Genomic DNA, 12,862 nt, shown 5'->3' with positions numbered 1-12,862 from the left:
AGCCCTGCAGTGGAGACCAACCGTGGACTGAACCTTCTGAAACTGTGAGGCAAATATACCCCTTACCCACCTCCTCCTTTAAATTGTGGGTTGTGGGTGCTGCGTCCTACTGACTGGAAAGTGACTGAGATACATGGCCACATAAAAGACCTGGCAACTTACATTCACAGCCAGTGATTGACAGGTTCTAAGTGGTATGACTGGCTACAAATCAGTCTCACTGCTGGACCCTCAGGCTGGCTGTTATGAGGGTAACCTTCTCAGCAGGTGGGGATGGAGCAGGCAGAGGTGACTGAGGATGGTGCAGGATTTTAATCAGAGGGGGCTAGCATGACTTCACATACTCCATGTGCTGGCTGTACCTGAGGAATACTTGTTTCATAGGAGGCTCATCGGCTCAGAAAAACCAATAGCAGGGCTCTGAGGAGGAGTGCAGAAGGGCTTGGGGGTCACATGTCCTGCTAAAAATCCCTTTCTAATGTCCAGCTCTGCGTTGGAAGAAAATGTGATTGTACTGCCTAAGTAGAATATGACACCTGATAGTAGGTAAAATATGCTATTGTGAAGTTATGTTATGGTTTTGTTTATTTCACAGCAATGACATAAAGGGTGTTCCTGGCTCCTCCTTCTGTCCCTGCTTCCTGACTGCCTTGGGGTCAGCAGCTGCCTTGTGCCAGGCCATTTCAGCCTTGGAGCCAGCTGACTATTGCCTATATCCTCTAAAAGCTGGGAATCAAAATAAACCTCCCCTCTTTTAAATTATGGGTGTCAGGTATTTTATCCCAGTAATGGGAAAGGTGACTAATCCATCAAGTATAGGGTTGGGATATTTATTTATGGGATAAAGAAGCAGAATGATTTCAGGTGTGGAAAAGGTAATTGAAGGTGAAGTGACAGCAGCTAGGCTGCCAATGTGGAATTAAGCTTCACAGCTCTTAATGGGTCTCATGTTCAGAAAAAGGCCACATTAACACGATCTGGGGGTGGCATTTCTGGCCTCTTCACATCAAAGGATCCCACACTGAACAGTTGCACAGACTGAAGTGCAGTGAGTGATTTTGACAAAAGTAGTCTTTAAGGCTCTGAAGCATAACCTACACAACCAGCGTCATTGTGCACCACGGGGCAGAGGTCTTATTTCCAGCAAAGCCGCACCCTGCTCATCTGGGTGGCCTTCTGAACAAGTGATTCTTAAATGAATTAAAAGCACGTGAAGTAGAGGGTTTATGAAGGTTTTCCTTTGCTTTGCTTCTTTGCTTCTAAAGTTTTAGGCCCTTCTTCCCCTGACCCCTGTCTAAAAGTCTACCTTCTAGGTTCTGGTCGTCTCTTCTTTAATGAATCAATTAATTTAGATTTCTCCTATAAACTTTTCTCATATTTTACTTTTGGAGAGTGCTTTATTTTGCTTAATGTGATGGTCAGCAGGTCCATCCATTTTCCGGCAAATGACATGATTTTGTTCTTATTTACAGTTGAGTAATATGTCATTGTGTGTGTGTGTGTGTGTGTGTGCATGTGCGCGCACGTGTGTGTGTGCTCTTTGTTCCGTCACCCATCCCAGTGCTCCTTGTATGCCTGTCTGTGTCCAAAAGACATCAGATATTAGATTAGGAGCTTTCCTTATTCCAACAGGACCTCCTCTTATACTAATCAATTCTACCTACAATGACCCTACATCTACGTAAGGTTATATTCTGAGAGACTGGGACTTGTGGCTTCCATTTGTGAGAAGCCTACCCTTAGCAGGATCCTTGCAGAAATGTAATATGATGTGATATAATGACTGAATATTTGTTTCTTATCAATTTATTTTCCTGTGAATTCATATCTATCTTTCTATCTATCATCTATCTATCTCTGTCATCTATCATCTATCTATCTGTCCTTCCATCTATCTATCTACCATCTATCTCCCTACTCTTTTTTTCTCTTTAGAAGAAAAAATAAGTAGGCATTCAGATTTTTGCCACAAATGAATTGAAATGTAATGAGATAAACTTAAGATGCTATCTTAAGCCATTTTCTTTTTTTTTATTTTTATTTTCTTTTTATTTTTTTATTTTGAAGAATAAAAGAAGGATAACATAATAATAGGGGGGACTTAGCAAATTACAGACAAAATGGTAGGAAATTAGCAATGGTTATCGTTTTACGTATTATTATCTACAAAATAGTTTCTCAGGAAAACAAATAGACAAATAATAGTGAGTTACAGACAAAAGAGGTAGGAGATTATCAAGAGTAGTTGTGCTATACTTTGGTATCTTCAAAGTGGCTTCTAAAGAAAATAAATAGAGCTATACATGAGTGACCTATTGAAAAATCATTAACTATTCTCAATGGTTGTTGTAGGAAACACATAATAATAAACATACATTATGAAATAGGATAGGAACATTACAAACTTAACACAGTTATGGATAGATTAGTAGGAAAATATCAATGGCTGCTGTAATACGTGGTGGTATCTTCAAAGCGGTTTCTCAGGAAGACAGAGATATGCAAGAAGGATCTAATAAGTAGTTACAGCCTAAGGGTTGTCAAAAATAGCATATTACCTCCTCACCAGTGACTCCTTTCACTGAGGTATGATGGCTGGAAGGAAGGCCAGGATTGAAAAGAAGGACCGAGAGACTTGCACCTGTGTCTAGCAACAGGCTGTTTTCTTGTTCCTCCATAGTCATGATTACCCAGGACTCCTCGACGGAGATGACGGTCTGGCCAAAGGGAGAAGGCAGACCATGCCCCAAGCCCTCTCATTCCTGTTGGACTAACTGGTAGCATGGGTCTGAGCTCTGGGGCCTCCACCTCAGAGGGCAGACTGATCTCCAGTGGTCTCCTTTGCATCCAGGGCATGGCCCATGGGGCCTCTTAGGGCAGTTCCTCTTGAGGTGGCCTGGCTTTTAACAGTGGTAGCAGATGAATGCAGTTGTCGAGTTCTTCTTGGAGCCCCGGGACTTAAGCCATTTTCTATTGCTCTCTGAATAACACAGATAGGATAATTTATAAAGAATAAAAGTTTATGGAGCTGAAGATGAGAGAGGGAGAGCAGTCCAGGAGCACATGCTAGCACACACTCAGTGTCTGCTGAAAATGTCCTACAGGCCTTGAGGTGGTGGGGAGCACTTATGATAAGAGAGAAGACATGTGCCAGCCTGAGTCTCCCTTTTCTTCTTTTGAAACCACTAACGCCAGTCTCATTACCTCACGTTCAGGACCTTGTCTGACCTTATCTCCCAAACACCTACCTTCAAATCCACTAGCAAATGAACTTGGGAATTGATGTATGAACTGCTGGGAACACCTTCAAACCACAGCAGATGCTGCATAAGCTTGATGGAGGAGTAATTAGGTTTGGAAATACAGTGTGTGTGTTTGCATTGGCAGATATGATCAGAATTATTTTAGGATTAAATGTACGAGGAGCATTGTGGAATGGATGGATGTGCTAGGTACTTTGCTCACAGCTCTTTTGTTTAGGAGCTGAATTTGAGGTGACTTTCTTGGCTATTATTTCATAACATTTCCAGGGACTACAATTATATTTGTTTGATATGGTTTTAAATTTAATTTTATTAATTTTACTTTGATAAAATATGTTAGATATATAGATAAAATATATGTAAAATATATCTCCTTTCATATAATAAGGATAGTAAGTTATAATCATATTAACACAAAGAAGGATCTTAAGAACAAAATTATGGTATCTTAGAGACAAATGGTTACCTTTCTCAATCTACTAAGAATGCAATATTGTGGTTTATTTTCCCCTTATTTAAATTTGTTTATTGCTATTCAGTGTAAAATGTCTTCATAACAGTCTTGACATTTTGCTGCATTTATTACATTCTATTTTAGATGCAGTGGCTGAATACATACACACACCTAAAAACTTTAAACTGTCTGAAATTGTCAACAAACAAACGTTTTCTTTCAATATTGTCACTGTCAAGGTTGTTGGACAAAATGTCTTAGTGGGATGTGTCCCAGTGAAGGCCCCAAATGTAAAGATCTCAGAGGGTAAACATTTTTATGGAGGGTTCAGTATGTGGAACATCTAAATTTTAAGAAATCACACTACTTTTCCCCAAAGTTTTAGGTTTTCCTTTTCTATAGCTGTTAGGGTTCATATCTGGATGTTCTCCCAAAGCCCCAGGAGCTCATGGTGAGGCTTTGGGAGGTGAGTGGATTGTAGGGGTGGAATTCATCCACAGATGAGTTTTCAGCTCTACGTAATGTGAGGCAGAGGAGCAGGTCAGAGGAGGTGGTCGTGGGTGGGCGAGGCTAGGAAAGTCTATCTCCTTCTCGCCGCCCTTGATCTCGCTCTGCTTCCTATCATCTTGCTGGGAGTAACTCTGCTCCACCATGCTCCTCTGCACGCTGCCCTGCCTTGGAGCCAACTGACTGTGGCCTGAGCCAGTTTACTCGATTCAGGGGACAGCAGAAGCATGAATGCAGTTCATGCACTCATTGCAGAAAAAAATCCAAGAAGTGCCTCCAAATATGGCCAAGACAAAATCAGTCAGCATTCTACAACCCCAGGCCACTGCTAATGCAGATTGCGCCAAACACTGCCATCTTCCCTAGCTACCACCCAGTCTTTTCCATCTGATCCCAAAGCCACCCCCAGAAGCAATCAGGCAAAAGTTATACTGTAGTCCCAGTAGCACAGCAGGTCTACAACTAGGGAAGGGAGGGGCTACTGTGAAGGTCACATTGGAGCCATCAGGGCCTTGGGTGCAGCTTTCGCAGAAACCCAGTGCTATCAACTTGCAAGAGAGGGCTGTCACTGTGAGTGAAGAATCTGAAGAAGACCAAAATGCTGTCATAATCACCCAGAAGATTATGAGAGGATCCAGAGTGGCAGCTGTCCCCACATCAGTTCTGCCACTGTGACCAGTCTAGTGCAAATTCCAATCTTACCAGACCTTCTTATGCAAATACTGCCGAAGTTGTACCAGCTGTTGCTGCAGCTGCAGGGCTGTTCGGCTGTGCTAACCTTGCTGGCATGGTTACCTTTCCAGGGATCTTGTCTGGCTTCACAGGCAGTGATGTGGGCATCACTGCTGCATTCAACACATTACCTGGTTATGGATATACTCTCAACATATTAGGTTTAGGATTCAGTCAAGTGGTAGCAACAAGGGCTTTGCTTCAGCAGCTGCTAGTGCCAACCCAGCAGCAGCAACAGCCACCATAGGTGGTCATATTTGTTGGCCACCTACGCCAGTGAAGCCTCAGCCAGGGGCAGCACAGCTGGAGATAAGCAGGGACATTTGCATTAGGGAACCTGGCTGTCATTACTGCTGCAATCATTGGATGTTTTGGAGCCACTTTTCCCCTAGCTGCTGGTGCCATTATAGGAACAGAAAAATTCACAGATGGTCCAAAGGATGTTTGTGAAATAGTAGTGCCAGAAAGCATAGTTGGGGAAATACTTGAAAAGGATGGAAAACACCAGGAATATTAGGAGTTGACTGGTGCAAGGACACAGATCTCCAAAATGCAGAATTTGTACCTGGCACAAGGAATCAGAAGCTGCAATATAGACCAGGTGTGGTGATGCACATCTATAATCCCAGCACCCAGGAGGCTGAGGTGGGAGGATCACTGCACGTTCGAGGCAAGCCTGGTTACACAGTGAATACAAAGCCAACCTGAACTACATAGCAATTACACAAAAGATCACACAGGAGCCAGGACTTTGAGGTCTACCAGCCCTCAGAAAATCCATTGGCTACCCCAGTTATACATCATATTGTTTTAACCCCTTCTTTATCCTATTTTTTAAAAAAATTTTATTTATTTTATTTTTAGAGATAAAAGAACCAAAACATATTGACAAACACACAGACATAAATGAAACAATGTAAAAACAATAAAAACAATACAGAATTGCAGATGAGGTGAAAAGAAATTAACAATTAACAATTTCTTTTGGTTGCTGTATTACATACTGTTATCTTCATATTGGTTACTCCAATAAGCAAATACAGTCCTGTAGAATGATCAATTAAATACCAAATGTTCATTTCAAGAAAGCAGTAGAAATTAATAGTACAATTATCCCATCCATTTTGTGTTTGTGTGTGTATATATACATATATACACATACATACATTTTTCCCTTTCTTTTCTCCTTTCCCTCATCCCAGTCATTCTTCTTTACCTCACTTTTAAGGATGAAGCTTTTCTGTTATTAATATATAATTATGCAAATGAGTGTGAATATGTTGATAAAGTGTAAATATAAATAGTATATATTCTGCCAGATGTTTTGTGGAAATAATTTTTCCTTAATCTGCTTTGTTCTCTATACTTTGCCTGTTTGAATTTGTCCAAGGTGTTTTTAGTGTAAGATATAAGACTGCCATTCATCAGCTCTGGGGGAGTTTAATGACGGAATGTAGACAGGAATATGTGTACAATTTTCAGTATTATTCCTAGATAACACTAAGTAACTACTAGGTTGAGTTTGGTGGGGCAGTGACCTAAAATGGAAAGATGTCAATGCATTGTCCTATATGTCTTATTTCCTGCTCAGGAGACAATCAGGTAGGAAATAATATTTTGAAGATGCATCTTAACTAAAATGATCAAAAAGCAATGGGGTTGCATAAAAGCACTGTAAAATATTTAGAAGATTAAGACTATGGAAAATTATCTTGGTTCATTTACAGAGATCAGTGAAACCTGTTCTCCATGTGAGCTGGACAGCAAAAACATGACTGTTAAAAGCCCATCCTTCAGTATTTGTAGGTTCCACAGAAGTTCTCACACAGAGTCCCAGTTCTTCTTCAGAGGTTTGGACACGGACTTCTATGCATAGAATTCACTAGTGATCCCATCGCCTGGCCAATAGAACAATCATTACACCAAAAACAGCCTCACCATTTGGACCCCTAACTGTGGTGTGGTGCATTGGAAATTTTATAAACAAAAGTGAAAGTGCAAGTTACGAATTACCCATGGGTAGTGATGTTTCATTATCTGCAACTGCTTGATAAGTATGTTGCATTTTGCAAGCTTATAATTGTGTATGATTTGTCAACATAAGAAACTTGTTGCTACTGTGAATGTAGCGTCTGCTGTGAAGTTTGTGATTTAGCAGTTTGCTAAGATGGAGTCTGGGCAGCATGGCGCGGGTGGCCCACACAGCTTCTGGCACACAGTAATTTCCATGTTGTGTGGAACATTTTTCTGTCACCAGTCAGAAGGCAAATCCTGCAGGCTTATTTTGAAGAGTAGTGTGATCTACCTGTGTCAGGCTTCAGACAGGTCATTTTAGAATAAGCGTTTGTTCCCGAGGTCCTGCAAACATTGCTGTCCTCCACACCTCTCCCAAGGGTTCACTCTCCAGGCCACTGGACACAGCATCATGGCCTCTCATGGGGGCATCCATCACCACATACCTTCTCATGCTGTGCTCACAGTCTTAAGCTCAATGGACAAAAGTAAACTACTGGTACCTCTGGATCACCTGGCTGAGCAAGTGTGTTATAGAGAATTACTTTCCTGTCAACTTCAGCCCACTTGTCAAGTCTGCCCTAGCAAGCTAGCGGGCATCCTGGCTCTCCTTTTTGTGAAACCAATTAAGGAACAAGGACTGTGACAATCCATGCCTGAATCTCTGATCTGTGGGCTTTGTCCTCATTAACTTTCGCCTGTGTTCATTTCATACTGACTTACCATGCAGTTTACTTTTGGACATTGAGAGCTTGAAATTATTACCTGATCTCTTCTCCTTTCATGACTAATTGTTCATTTCTGTGAAATTCTAAGGGCAGACTCATTTTTCTTTTATTACTTTGTATCATTGTGCTGTTTTTTGTTCCAGTTTTTATCTCTTTTGAGTAACCGTCTGCAGCCCATAATGATTACATTCATCCTGGGCAGTTGTGCACACACACAGCACATCTTTATTTTTTTCATTCCTTTTCCCTCCCCATTTTCCCTCCCTTCATTGCTTGATCTCCTTCCCATTTTCAAAAGATCTATTTCCCTATAATCTATCTCATGTAAGGGAAATTGCACAGTATTTAAGCTGATGTGTCTGATTTATTTCACTTAGCATTATGGTCTCAAGGTAAATCTATTTTCCTACAAATAACTCAAGTATATTCATTATGGCAGAGTAGTACTCCATTGTGTGTAAATACTACATCTTTTTATTCATTCATCTGTGGGTGGACATATATTTGGCTTCAAAGATTTAGCTATTGTGAATTGCACTGCTACAAACATAGGTATGCATGTCTCACTGTAATAAGATATCTTTAATTCAGAAAGATACTTAGAAGGGGAACAGCTGGGTCAAATGGAATTTCTAGTTTTAGTTTTATTGTGGAATCTCCACAATAATTTCCACAGCTGTTGTATTATTTTACATTCCCGTCAACAGTGTAAAAGGATTCCTTTTTTTCCTGTAGCCTTGCCAGTATCATTATTTCATTTAGAGTTCTCTATCTATTTCTAAATACCTATCTCTAAATATCTCTAAATATTTATTTAGAAAATGATTTTAAAAGGAAATGATATGCTTCTTTAAATGAAGGGGAAAATCTGTAGAAAACTGTGTTAATTGGTAATGACTATCACTGATACTCTATAACTGTGTAAGTTTTGACAAATAGTATATCTTGCAGAATTGGTGGTTAGCATTGGTGCTATTATATTTAGTCATTTTATCATTATAAATGGGCTTAGTTCACCACATAAAAATATTTACCAATATTATTACCATTTCAAAGCATAATGAGGGTAAACATTATCAGTGAAATATTGTACATTCTTTTTCATATGAATTCTTGGAGTAAGTAGTCATTTTCATTTTCCTAGTGTTTTCTATTGCTGTGACTGGAAGTGAGAGCTGGGTGATTTGTAAAATGCAGAGGTTTATTTGGGTGGTGGCTCTGGGGGTCAGGAGGTATGAAAGCAGGGTGGCCGCGTCTGCCCAGTGTCGAGTGAACATCTTCTCACTGCGTTCAGCATGGCAGAGGGATCACATGGCAAGACAGAGAAAACATACCAGAGAGAACTTGCTTTTCACAATAAAGACACTCTCTCCACTGTTTGTTCATCCACTAATCCATTCATCCACGCATGGATTAATCCATTCATGAGGCATGACCCGCTCACCTTAAAGAGGCACCACCTCCAAATACCATTAACATGAATTTGAGAGTTAAGTTTCTTACCTGTGAAATCCAGAGGATACGTTCAAACCCCAGCATTTTGCCCCTGACCTTCCCAATTCTTATTTCTCTCACATTCAAAATAATTTCATGCTATCTCAATAGCTCTAAAGTCTTAACCTGCCTAGTCTAACACCTGCCTAGTCAAAAGTTCAACGTCCAGCTAGTCACGTTAGCAGTCCTCTAACTCCAGCACTCTGGGAGGCTGAGGCAGGAAGATTATAAGCTGGAACCCAGTGTGGGTAATTTAGCAAGATTCTGTCTCAAAATAAAAAAATTAAAAGGGCTGGGAAATATAGCTAAGTGCAAAGGTGCTGAGGTTCATTCCCCAGTAACACATACACACAAACACACACACACACACACACACACACACACACACACACACACAGTCCAAAGTCCAGCATCAAACCCAAATCAAATACGGGCAAGACTCAAAGTACACCCTGAGGCAAGCTAGCTTCAGCTTTTAGCTTGTGGAATCAAATGATCAACTTCCAAAAGGCAGAGAATAGATACTTCCATTTTGAAGGGAGAAATAAACAAAGAGAAAGGAGGAACAGGAACAGGAAACATTAAGCCTCAAAGCTGCAGAATAACCTGCCTTGACTTCATATCCTGCTGGAGTCATGGGGGGAAGGGTGGAGCCCCCGGAGCCCCTGTGGCCCTCTCTCCACTTTGGCTGGCTGCAGCCCAGGCAACTGTTCTCCTGGCTTGGAACCAAGTACCTGTGGCTTTTCTGGGCTGGCACTGCACAGCTGGCTGCTCTGTCTGCAGTTCTGGGGTCTCAGCAGAGTCCTGGCCTCATGGTGTCCCTGGGATTGCCCTCCTCAGAACACTCTGTAGTGGTTGTGCCCCTGCATCAGGTTTTTGCTGGGCTCCTGGGCTGTTTTTGACAACGTTTGGAATCTGAAGGGAAGCCACCGTGATACGATGGCACGCGTATTCTGTGGGCCTTCAGGGTCAACCCCATGTGGTCTCTGCCTGGGCATGCTGTTCATGCCCCTGGGAGCAGGAGAGAGGCTGCCCTGCAAGCACTCAGTGGCTACAAAGGGCTATTGGCTTCCAGCTAGGACAGTGCATCTTTAGATCCTTGTGATCAACAGAAAAATGAACTATGTGAAAATCTTTTTTTTATAGAAACTTAATTTATGAATGAATACAAGAAGATGAAATTTTATATAATAAACATCTAAAATGATTCTACAGAGTATGTGTGTCCTTATTGGATTATTCATCCAAGAATCACCAGAAGCCAGGTCCTGATGTCATGTAGAATGGCCCCTTAATCCTTGGTCCTCTGTTCTTTGTGCCCTTGATGAAAGAATCTAGTCAAGACCTACAGGTGGCCATGCAGAAGCATAGGTAGCATTTACTGTAAAGTAGGAATAGAGAGAGTTTCACAATTTGAGTGAGAAGGCAGGCAGGCAGGGCACAAAGACATCTGCTCTGATGTACTTTCATGCACCTGAGAGTTCTCCTGGGCTCAGGAGCTGTGAGGATTATCACTGTTTTATTTACATGAGTATAAGCTAATTGACAGTTCTCTTAGGAGTTACTTTGGAATGTCGACATCTCACAAATGTCTTTCTATTCCTTTCAGGTGTTTCCTCAGGGGAACATATAAGAATACACACAAGCTTAAATATCACATGGCTTCTCTTATATGAGAAACCCAAATTATAAATAAAGAGCAAAGTAAAAGATAGGTAACAAGAAGTAGGGTGATGCATCTCTCTCAAAAGGGAAGGGGACTGAGAGGAGTGAAGATGTGTAATGTACCTGTACAACTCTGCACAGGGGATGTAAACATTAAGTACTGAAAATGTGCACTAATAAAAATAATTAAAAAAAAACCTGAATCTAAATCAGGTCCAGCCCAAGGAAGGAGGTCTTTAAAGAATGCTCCCCTTTCTGGTATCAGTGGGCATAGACCATGGAACTCAGGACTTTTGTGTTTTAGAAATAGCCAGGTAGCCAGGTATCAGAAGGAACACACAGTGCATAATCTTAAAATGTCACTACTGTCTGTGGGAATCCCTTTAGGTCTGAGACCTAATAGATTATTATAGATGAATTACACATTGAAGTCTTTCTTTACTTAACCATAACCGCCCAAGCACACTTGTTTGGAACCTCCTCCCACCCCCATGACCCCCCAGCCTGCTAATGTGTAACCACCTGCCAAACACAGACACCACTGCAATACTCTGACATACCCAGCTATGAACGTGTCAGCTTATCTTAGATGTTTTATAGGCATCAGGTAACAACCATAGCTTTACTTGTAGTTTTTAACTTGCTCATTACAAAGTTGTATTTATTAAGGTAGGAAATAAAAATATTTTATTTAGGAGTTTGGTACGTTGATTTATAACTTATGAATATTTAGACATGCTGCATGGGGCTCCACTTGCACTCTCACCCCAGGCCCTGCGTGTGTCGAGTGTGAGCCTGGTTTGGAAGCATCCTCTGTCAGACCTTGGAAAGGCTTCATTCCCTCATTCCTGTAGCTATGGGCTCAAGTTTCCCCTTCACAGCGAGAACTGAAACGCTCTACACCTGCATCCCACATCGTTGCTGTGGATGTTAACAGGCCTTTATTATTCCTAGTTTTCATCAGCGTAGCTTTACTATCTAAGCAATGCTTACTGAAGAAGGTAAAGGTTGTAAATAACATTACTGTTCATTCCAGAGCTTCTTGAAAGGCCAATAACTTCTATGGAAAGCATGACATGGCAGTTGAAGCCCCAAGCCTGCTTGAGTGTCAAAGCCCCTTTGGGAACCTTGCCTTCGCTCTTTACTTTGGTGTGATCACAAATCTTAAACTGTGAAATCATGAGATTTATGCAGTCTCAATCAAGCACTCGCACTGAATAAGATCTACCTTATAAGAGGCGTGATAAAAAAATACAGCATATATTTATTTATTTATTTATGTATTTTTTGTCTTTTCGAGACAGGGTCTTGCTATGTAGTTCAGGATGGCCTTGAGCTCACTTTGTAGCCCAGGCTGGTCTCGAACTTGCAACAATCCTCCTGCTGCAGCCTCCCAAGTGTTGGAATTACAGGCGTGCGCCACTGTGCCCGGCCTATAGTGTGTATTTAAATAAAACAATTTATGGTGGTAAAAGATACATTGCCATTCATCCTGCTAAGAATTCTCTCCATCTCTTCCAACACACTTACCCCTTCCTTCTTGCCTCTTTCTGAAGCAGCTCTGGAGGTCTTCTGTGAGCGTCTTCACAAGATGTGACCACAAATAATGGTGAGTGCTGCTGCCAAGCACCATCCAACAGAAAGGCAGCTCATAAAAACATGACTGTCCTCATCCACCCTATTCACCAGGTTTGGTACTGTTTGACCTCTGGCTCTACCCCATCAAAATGACCATGAAAGGCCTGTGGTTTGAATCGATGCAGGACATCAAGGCAGCCATGACAATGTAAAGAGTGCTTCAGAAAGTGGCAAGAACAATGGGATGTGTGTTCGACGAGGGGGAGAATATTTTGAAGAGGATTAATGGCAATGTGTCTGTTACTGCAATAAATTTTTTGTTTGTTTTTTTTTCCGGTACCGGGAATTGAACTCATGACCTTGCACTTGCCAGGCAGGCACTGTGCTGTTGAGCTAAATCCCTAGCCCCTGAATATTTTTTTTTTTTT

General features: G+C 41.3%; 1 pseudogene; it reads left to right on the top strand.

The window, feature by feature from the left end:
- The first annotated feature begins 854 nt into the window (after nucleotides 1-854).
- Nucleotides 855-12,646, top strand: LOC102028210 (annotated as a pseudogene).
- Nucleotides 12,647-12,862: the final 216 nt, after the last annotated feature.

The sequence above is a fragment of the Chinchilla lanigera genome, unplaced genomic scaffold, assembly GCF_000276665.1.
Source record: "Chinchilla lanigera isolate Chin_1 unplaced genomic scaffold, ChiLan1.0 scaffold00095, whole genome shotgun sequence".
Lineage (NCBI taxonomy): Eukaryota > Metazoa > Chordata > Mammalia > Rodentia > Chinchillidae > Chinchilla > Chinchilla lanigera.
This window is presented reverse-complemented; position numbering and strand designations above follow the sequence as displayed.